The sequence below is a fragment of the Dermacentor silvarum genome, chromosome 4 (genome assembly GCF_013339745.2).
Source record: "Dermacentor silvarum isolate Dsil-2018 chromosome 4, BIME_Dsil_1.4, whole genome shotgun sequence".
Classification (NCBI taxonomy): Eukaryota; Metazoa; Arthropoda; class Arachnida; order Ixodida; family Ixodidae; genus Dermacentor; species Dermacentor silvarum.
Window position 1 is genome coordinate 233,359,203 of NC_051157.2, and position 10,607 is coordinate 233,369,809.

A 10,607-nucleotide genomic window follows, 5' to 3' on the forward strand; every position below is an offset into this window, starting at 1 on the left:
AAGGACATAATCAATGTGCTGTATGACGACGTCGAACCATTGTGCCACATATAGCAGCATAAACTGCAGAATGAATAAGAGCTCCAGTGTTGAATTTCTGCAATTTCATATAATGGACACACACATCCCCATCAAAGCTCATGTCAGTCCTAATGATGCAATGATTTTCACTTGGGGACATATTCTCGGATAATCACTTACGGCAATACTAGCCTTCGTGTGACGCATTGCTCAACCAGCCAATAAGCGCGCACTGACAGTGATATAGCCAAAAGCTGTTGTCTGAGAGTACGTCCCTTGTTCAGAGTGGATCACCCGAAGCTTTTAATGCAATATAGGGTTGAGTGCCTTCACAGTTTCGGAAAAAAATGCTATAGGTTTGTTTTTATGCAGAATAAAAGAAGCTGGCAATGTGATATAGCTCACTGAAAACACATCCAACACGGACGAGTTGGCAAATGATTTTATTGCATGCAGTTTGATCAGTAACAGAAGATGCATGCGCTTTGTCACAGCGTAATCATACTGCTTGCGTCAGAGCTGTCAGTCAGAGGTAGCAATGCAGAAATTTCAAGCTGCACATTTTCCAAACACCTAAGTGTGCCCCCCCACAAGACGAGTAATTCACGAAGAAAGTTGGGTTAGTTGGTGTTGATGCAGTTGCTGTGACTAGTGCGAACAGAAAAAAAGGTGGGACAGGACAGAGCCCTCTCTCGTATCCCACTTTTTTTCCGTTAGTCTTGTTCGCGTTAGTAATTATGTCACAGCCCCCACAAGACTATCAAATCTGCTAGTCACTTTTTATTGCCCATATTTAAGAGGTTGTTAGTGCCTGTTTATGCCAAACTGTAGCAGGCAGGCATAAACTGGCCATGGCATGCCCACATGTAAAAAATAAAAAGAACCACAAACTCAGTGTAAATAAAATAGCCAAAATCTATCGCACTTTGATAGAAAAAAAATAAAAATAACGAAATTACATAACCATCAATCACTAATGCTGTCATACGATCAGCACATTTTGCCCAATTGCTGCTTGAAAAATTATTTGCACTAAGTCTTTCACAACTTGTGCACTGTATGCTGAGAGAGCTTGACGTAGTAAAAAAACCTCGTATTTGCCGCTCAACAGCGGCAAATACGAGTTTAGCGTGGCAACGGAGCATTATCTGTGTATATACTACACAAAACTGAATTTGAAATTAACGGAGAAATAACTAAGTAGTTCGTGCAGTGATGGTTCAGAGCAAGGCAACGCTTTGCGATTCGTTAAAAGCTGACCTCGAAACGACCAAAATGTCAATGTCCCTACATTCAAGCAGGGTCGTTAAATGACGAACATGCAGCATATCCTGGCGTTCGCGCACGCCGGGAACAAACTAAAAAACACTTTTGGAAATCGCCGACACAATAACGACGCATATCAGACGCGCGCAAGCACGCACGCACGCACGCGCACACACACACACACCGAACACAAGCAGTGTCCGAAAGCACTCGCGACAGACAGTGCGGACGTTCTCGCGCGTTGGCAAATCGAGCCGGCGTGGCAGCAGCGTCCGATGCACAGACGGCACTCTTCATGAACTATACACATCCGCAAAACGGCACACAAGCCAGAACAAAGTGCGTCGACGACGCCACTCGACACCAAATGCGTCGTCGATAACGCCGCATTAAAACACGGACACCTTGTTGAATTCACAAACATTCACAAACCAAACCACGATATGCTGCGATTTAACGGCCCTGACTGGTTGATACGGCTGCTCCGCAGGTTGCTGTCCTCGATGTTGAAAGAAACGTTGTTGAAACACGCCGCATCACTCGCATAACATGTGAATACCAGCCGCCACCATCCATGCGATCACACACCGTGCCGAGGAGCCAGAGACCAACGTTGCCTGAGACGACAAAACGGTGGACGACGATGTAAACAATATGGCCGCCATGACGTCCATCCGGCTCTTGCAAAGCTTCCGGTGCCTCTATCTTGACGAAATGACATCATTTTCCCGTGTTCGGCTGTCAAAATGTTACCAGTCTAGAAACGTTGGGCTGTCGGTATGTGAGCGCTGCATGAATATTTCCTTGCGGACGGTCGATGTGGTAGTTTAATCATATTTACGGTTTGCCGAGAGAAAATGTGCTCTTTTTTGTGCGCATCAGCGATCTCTAAGCCCCTGGGCCTGTGCAACGCTGCTAGCTTAGCTGTATCTTTCGTGCGGTGCGGCGTTGTTGGTCATCGTAGTTCGGTCCATTCGCGCTCTTTGTTCCCGGCTCATTAGCAGCCTCTGGTACTCTCGCCGATCTCGCAGCGGTTCACAGTGCACGGAAGAATGTGTTGGAAATTGTACTATTACGTTCATACGCAATTTAACAGTGTTTATGCCGGAAGGTACAGTTCGTGCAGTCCGATGCCGCCGGACCTGACACGAAGGAGCGTTTGCCGAGTATGTCTCGAAAGGTAAGTCCAGCGCTTGGCGCATTTTTATAGTTCGTGTAGTGTGCCTTGTTAGGCGGAGCACAAGATGATTAGTACAGCGACAAAAAATATAAAAGTGATTTTCTAATGTTTGTTATTAATGCCGTAGTACACATTTAGCAAACCGTTTTATGAAAATTACCCTCAAACAAGTATAGGATGCTGCCAGGAGCTTCATATATTGTTTCTTTGCTTTCTGTTATGAAATACACTAGCGCCGAGTATCGTTTAGTCTGAACGGGCACAAAATTGATGCCGCGAATGTCACTGCTTCTGTACGTAATTTCTCAGCAAGAAATGGTATATATATTTCTAGAAGTACGTTGACGTGTTGTCTTCACAGCTAACATCTGCGCGAGACGGCACCGGATTGCTCTGTCTGACTCATGAGCACATTTTAGCTTGTATGCAAATTTTTCTGCTTATATATTGTCAAGACAACCTGTGTTTCTTGTGTTGAGTGTTCTGTATGTCTTCGTCCATTTGACAGGTTAAATAACTGCCCGTGATGTCAGAATGAGATATTTGCACAACCATGTAGCTGGCTGAGGTATTTTCACAATTTAACGCGGTGTTGTTAAATCACAAGTTTGCAGTTTCAGCAGTGATTGCAATAAACTGAACATTTCTTATTGTTTAGGGATGTCACGATTTCGTGAGACGGAGGCATCTCTGCACCACATGGGAGCCTGTGGCAAAATGCAGTCTGAGCAGCCCGACAAGGAATCTGATCTGCTTGCTTTGACAAGGTGTGTACAAAACAGTCACTGCCACTTATGAGTTCTAGGTTCTGTTGGTATAATTCGTACGTGCCATCGGTCCTGAATCTTTTGGTGAGATTTACGAATTTGGACTCGTTCTACAATTTTACTATTGTTGCATTGAGTTATGAGAATGAAATTCTATTGGGAATATGTTGTAAGAATCTTGAAAAATGGGGTGGTATGAGATTGCAAAATCGCATCTAAAACAATAAATTGTGATGGCACTTGTGCTGCTTTATTAGCAATGCAAAATCCCTAACGAGTATACCGGAGGGGCACTTCCTACCAAGCCCGATTCAGATCAAAATTAGCTACTGCAATTGGCTTCCTCGCGCAGCTTGCACAAAAGAGCCAATCACAAGTGAGAAATTCGATCCGGATTGGTCTTGATCGCAATCAAAAGTGCACTGTATGACACCCGTATTAGACGAGCTTATTGAGATAAGTTCGTAAAGCCGCTAAATCGGCAACAGCAAAAGCACTGAAAAAAGCACACTGGTCTAAAAACAATGTTGTCAGTTTCTGCTGTTCCAAGTTAATGGTTAATAATGTGTCTCTATTGAACAATGTAGGCGCTGAGAGAAAACTTTAAGAAAATACATGCTGACTTTCCAACACAGCATTGTGTCTAGGATTTTTGCAAAACATAAAGTTCACAGGCTGGCAGGTTTGGCATAACGTACAACACTTTTGCTTTAGAAGCCATATTCATAACTTCCAGTGTCGGCATAATATTCGAGTACTACTTGAACTGTATATTTAAAATATCGCCTACCTTCAGTTTAATCAATATACCTAAGTAGCCTCCTCTGAGTCAAGTATAATTGGGGGCTTGAGTAGATATGCATGATATGCTACTTACTGACTGTATAGTGACATATTTTTTAGGAACTGTGTTTTGAGGCACACATATCCTTTTATGTCTTGTTATGAGTTGCCCGACGAAAGCAGAAGGGCATTGCAAGTGATTGCATATATTACTGCACTTAATTGCTTACATACATGCCTGCACAGATTCTGTGTTCCTAGATTTATTTCTCTAAGTAGTCAAAAATCATGTATTACACTTTTTTTTTCACTTTTTTTGGGGGGGGGGGCTGTTCATTGATTCCCATTCCTAAAGGGATGTTGAAAGAAAAAACCACGAAAGGTGGCGTGAAAGTGTTTGAATTTTCTGTTTAACCTCTTATTATTTATTCTTTTAAAGCACTACCAGCATGAACACGTTTCTGTTCACTTTTATAAGCTAGCTGCCAGATAAGAAACCACAGTGTGAAAGAGTATTTATTTCTTTTTTTTACTTGTTTTATTGTATGTTCTTTATTTGGCTCACAATGTTCTACCTACCACCTTATGCAGTACTCCAGCTGGAGCCTATGAGGTATGTTTATAAATGAATAACTAAATTCCTGAAGCTTGCAACAAACCATAAAGCATAACATTTAAATGTAGTCAGTTCATAATACATCCCTAGAGCAGCATAGCATCAAGCTTGAAGCTGATCTCTGATGTCCCATAAATTGCAGGTTTGATAATTTGGTATCACAAACTGCTGGTTACGCATGTCAGTCAGCCTGGTGCAGTGGTGGCAGGTGAGAGTGTAACCGAAAGCTGGGTATGCTTTGCCCTTCCGCATTTGACATGGGAGGGAGCTTGAACTCTGCTATTGCTTCTCTTATAGTTGGGACCATCTCTCACCTTCTCCCTATTATTCTGTCAACTTGCTAATATGCACTTCTACAAGCTTAGTTATGATGTTGACTGCTGAACTTGGATGATGTGCGTTTCAATAGTTAGTGGGACCCTCAAAACCATGCTGTACTTTGTGTGCATTTCAAATGGTCAATTTGAAATATGCGATTGTCTGACATTCTCAGGGAAACAAGGTTTTTGTTCTGAATAAGGCATAGGCTGCTTCCCGAAAGAGTACCAGAAACAATACTTTCTCGCCTAACAAAAGTGTTTAGACACGCCGTGCTCAGGCCATGCTGACCTACAATAATTAGATCATAATGTACTATATCGACCATTACATGTTATTAAAAGTGGCAGACAAAAGTCATAATGCACTGAATTTCACTGTTAAAATGTGTGTGGCTACCTAACATTTAGCCTTAGCCCCTTTGGGGCAGACACCATTAGTGCAAAAGGGGCGTATGTCATTACCAAGCTTTTGGGATAAGTACAGACTGAATAAGCACTTGTCAAGATTTTGAGTAGTACTGCCCAAAGTGTGATTTTATTTTTATTTTTTCATTTAGACCATGAAGTCACACTTCTCTTAAGCCTGTGCAGATACGCCACGCTAGGCGAGCCCCATTCATTTCTCCCTTTACAGTGAATCCTGTTTTTCAGTTTCATGTTGCATGACATACAAAGGCACTTTAAGCAAGGCCAAAAATAAGTGGTTTGAATGTGTACAAAATGACTCCGGACACATTTTTTTGTTTGGAGACAGTTTAGACGCATCATGTATTCTTTCTTTTTGTGTTAGTTTTGTGATGAGAGGTTATTTATTGCAAAAAGAAAATGAAGGTTAAAGTGGCATTTCCTGCCAAATTTTGTGGCGAAACATCGTACGTTGGAGGACATCATGCATTCCAGAGTATTTTCGTATATTTTGGCTGTTGCGGTTCAGTACACTTGCTCCAATATTGCTAAGTTCAGTACTTGCCTCTTTTAGAATGCAATATAGTCAATTTTTGCCAAAAACAAATTAACTAGGCCTTAGCAGACAGCCAGCAGGTGTGGGAACTTTATTGTGGTTTCACCACCTGTATATCGTTCTTGTGTATTTTCTGGCTTATCAAGCCTCTACTTTTGGATAACTGCAGTCTTTCTGGGTTTGCGGAAGAGTAATTCAATAATGCATCTCAAATAATTATTTTCCCCTTAAGTGTCCCTTTAAAGTTTTGTCTGATTGATGTGGCATGAGACAACACTGCCCGAAAGTTATCTTGCATGTCAGCAGTTGTGTTGCCATGTAATCACCAGTATTGTCTTTGAGGTGCTCAGAGATGTCACTGCACTTACTCTTCATTACCCAAGTCCCTAAGAAGCCATAAAGAGGATCTGTTTGAAATGTCCTGCAATAAGTTATATCATACTGTATTCACTGGGGCTCTGTTAAATGCTTGCAGTAGAAAAGCAGTCTTCTCCAAAACATGCATAGTGTGTTGGGAATTTGTCAACGATTCTTTTTACCTCAACAGTCATGGAAATATTGATTTACCGTGTTCACTGGCAGATTTATATCAAGCCTGATCTCTGTAGCTGACTAGGCTTTTTTATTACACAAAAATTAAGCTGGTTTTCAATAATACCACCTTTTCACAGTACTGAAGCACCAGTTTGCAAAAATAATAGAATAAGTCTAACTCTATTTTTTGTAAAAGCAAGCTGTTGTCTTACACAGCAACTTCGGTGAGTTTTTTAAGCGCGGCAGGCTTAGGTTATTGGTTGAAAATTAAGTTGCTTAAAGACGTGTTGCATCAGAGAGCATGTTTTCTTTTATCTATTGTAGCATTATCTGGTCTCTTATGTTCCTTTTCATGCTATGCACAGTGCACACTTTCTAAGAAGAAAAGGGACAGGCAGATGGTGGCATTCACAGCTCACACATTCCAAGGCACTAAGGGACACACAGAGTGTGAAAGAGGACAGTTATTTTTCACTGTCTGCCTGTCGCTTATTCTTTTGGCATGTGTGTGCCATGAACACCATCAAAATAAACTTACCAACTTGCCCAAGCTTCAGCTCTTGCGCTTGGTGTTTTTGTCTACAAAATGCCCATATGGTAGTAGTAGTGTTGCTGATATTTGCGTGTATGAAAAGGGGATGCTTACTTCATTGCAGAACAATTTGATTGGTTCTACACATGGTACTGAACTTACCAATGTCATTTTAAAGGTGGGATTAGGCAGGAAGCTATTGTGGTACTGTTTAAAGTGCCCTTGTGCAGATGCTTAAAGCTTGTCTTCTGTTGACAAATATTGGGCTCAAGCCGTAGGAGGATAGTTGTCAAAGTGTAATGAAAGCCTCCTGGTAGACATGCTGAGTTATGCTGCTGGGGACACTTATTGGTTAGCCCTATTGGGTAATGCTGCTAGGCTTATGGGTGCTTTAACATTGCAGTGCCTGCAGAATGCATGTCGTGCTATGGTATCATAATTGGCCCACCAAGTGACCCCCTTTGCTTACACTATGTGGCTGTCTGGCCTACTTTACTTAACCTGACTGCCACCTATACACAAGGAGGAGGAGGGAGGCAAAAAAAGGGATCTTCAAATAATTTTCTTGCATAGATGGCTCATGCATCATATTTTTCTTATAGTGCAGGATTTGTTACTCAAAGTGAAGCTTGCTATATGGAGAATATCTACATTTTTTCATATGTATACCAAACAAGGATTGATTTGTTCACGGTGTCACTTTTTATATTATACTCACGTGACACTAAGCCCACTTCAATTAATGCAGGTATGGCTGGGCCTGCAGAGAAAGTGTAAGCAGACTGTGCTGTGTGTTGCTGATCAGTGCTGATCTCCACGCCTGAGTTGGTCCCACAACATCCAGGCACCAGCGTGCTTTGCTTCATCATTGACAAGGTAATATGATATGGAGAGCTTGCACCTGGATATCAGTTTTGAGCTTGAGTTTTGAGAAATATGTTGAGATAGAAGACACAAGGGTTGGCCTTGGTGATAGATACACGTGTGTTTTTTTTAAAGTGCTCTTTTTGAAATATTCTTCGTGGACCTATTTTCAGCAAATGTTTACATTCCTTAATTGCAAACTGCCATGGAGCTGGTTTATGCCTTAAACTAGCACTTTTTCACCAAGAAAAAGCCTTATTTAGCATAAAATTCATAGGATAGGCAAGGAGGTGACAGGACAGAACACTACTAACACCATCCAATTTTACTGCTTGCACAGCAGTATAAAGTGAGAGTTGAAAGGACGAGGTTTGGGTTTGTGTTCGTTGGTTCTATGGGTTTTGGAGCCCCACACAGCATCTTTGCTAGGCAGACAAGCTTGTGGGTTGTGCTTCTGAAATTTGTACAGCACACTGACAGTGCAGGTGCGGGCCTCATCTTCGGAAGGAAGTGCACTGACGGCACCATTCACGGCGCAGACGACTCTCATAGAGTCAGGCAAGGCACCAGTGTTGATGTTTGTTCCCTTGCCCAAAACAGCATGTTTAGGTTCGGTGTAGTTGTAAGAAGACAAGTTAAACATTACTTTCATGGTTTGAGTGGCCGCATTTTTCTTAGAGCACTGAATTTCTTTTCTTGCAACTGCCTGCCCTGGTGTTTCCTTACCGTCGGCATGAAGTTGGCATGAAGTTACGCATCCGGGAACTCGTGAACAATGACCCTGTAGTTGACACTTTGCGAAGAATACATCGGCTTCCAAGCCCTTCATTTTCTGTTGGCATACTTTTACTTGTACTGTTAGCAATTTCTTCTCGGCTTGCTGAATTATCCCGAGGCCCCACACTGACACTACTGATGTCTTCAATTGAAGACTTTTCAGGATAAGACTCCTGGCTTTGCAAGTGTGGTTTAAAAAAAGGTGGCACTTACAGGTGGCTATTCAAGACCTGAGTGAAATGAACCGGCAAGTCTTGGTTACATCTTGTGTGTAGTCCTGTTGGAGTTAAACGTTTTACGAAAAATTGTATCGTCACTAACACGATGATAAGCACTTGGTCATTCACCACAACTTAATAGTCGTTACCTGGCTAAATGAATTTTCGTCGAACCCTTGATAATACCTTCTACAAAACTTATGTACAAAACATTGTTACCAAGACTTACTGGTTCGTCTCACTCGCGTCCAGAATAGAAATCTGTAAGTGCCACCTTTCCTGCAAAGAACCTTATCCTGAAAAGTCTACACTTGAAAGCATAGGTAGTGTCAGCGTGGGGCCTCGAGATAGTTAGGCCAGCTAAGAAGAAATTACTGGCAGCAAGAGTTCAAGATTGCTGACAGAAAATCAAGAGCGTGTGAACTAGAGCAGACCATTATTCGGGTCTTCTGGGACATACAGCTGAATGTCAACTTCACAGCGAGACTAACGGACCACCTGTGCGGGCAGTCACAAGAAAGCTTGATGTATTATAACCAAAACAGCCTGTTCAAACCAGGAAGTTATCTTGAGCTTGTCTTCCTACAAACCCACTAAACCTGAAACTGCCATTCTGCGCAAAAGACAACTTCAACACTGGCACTTCACCCAACACTGACGAAAGTAAGCTGCATCGTGTAACGTGCCAGCAGTAAGCTTTCTGAAGCAGGAGAAGGGCCCACGAGCTTACCTTCCATGCTGTAATTCAGGAACCTGTCTCGGCTCCAGAAAGGGAGCTTTTTTGGCTTGGCTTGGGTCAATGACCATAAAATTATCATTACCAAACAGAACGCATTAACAGTTGCAGACTCAGGGTAATGTCTTTACTTGCTTGATTTTGTGGACAAAAACTGATGAAAGGGTGCCCAAGGAAGGAAGGAAAATAAGAGGCGAAAGGCAGAGAGGTTAACCAGGTTAAGTGTCCGGTTGGCTACTCTGCACGGGGGGATGGGGTAAGGGCAGAAAAGATTAGAAAACAAGAGAAGATTAAAAAGAAAACAAAAACAAAAAAGAACAAAAAAAAAACACATCTGTCCGCACAATTCTATAGTTTTTCATGAAGTCCTGTTTCTTTCAAAAAGCGTACTAGCGCTTTTAAAGCAGTTCGTTCCGACGTCCGCTGGGACCAGGGACCAAGAATTCTGGATTCCGTAAGGGGACGGCTGTCTATCTTGTCGAGCGTGGTTCTGAGGACTTTCCTTTGTGCACTAAAACGACGACAATCACACAGAAGATGTGCTATCGTCTCTTTGCACCCGCAAGTTTCACAATCTGGACTTGTGGCCATTCCCATCAGGTAGGAGTACGCGTTGGTGAATGCTACTCCAAGTCTTAGGCGACAAATGAGAGTTACCTCCCGTCGTGGTAAGCCATGTGGAAGGCGGAACTTCAGATTAGGATCCAGGGAACAGAGGCGCTGGTTTTTAAAGTCCGTTGAATTCCAGTGGGCTAACAATGTGACTAGTTATCCTGTCCAGGAGTCCGTGATTTCAAGAAGTTTGACAATCATTTCATTGGCTAACAATCGCAAAGCATACTTGTGCTGTCATTTGAAACAAAACCATGCACTTTAAGGAACGGTGACAATTTCTTTAGGTGTGGGGAGCACCTGCACTGCATATATAATTTTGGTTAAAAAGAAAGTAAGGCGGAATGGGACATATAAAATTAATGACAATAATTTTGGCATAAGTAGATTTTTGCTCAAGCCATCTGAAAGTTTCTTGTT

General features: G+C 42.3%; 1 long non-coding RNA gene across 1 annotated transcript; it reads left to right on the top strand.

Annotated features, from left to right (window-relative positions):
* The first annotated feature begins 2,416 nt into the window (after positions 1-2,416).
* LOC125944957 (uncharacterized) lies at positions 2,417-7,770 on the top strand. The gene is made up of 3 exons (XR_007466652.1): positions 2,417-2,467; positions 3,126-3,234; positions 7,729-7,770. It is a non-coding gene; the product is annotated as an uncharacterized LOC125944957 (long non-coding RNA).
* Positions 7,771-10,607: the final 2,837 nt, after the last annotated feature.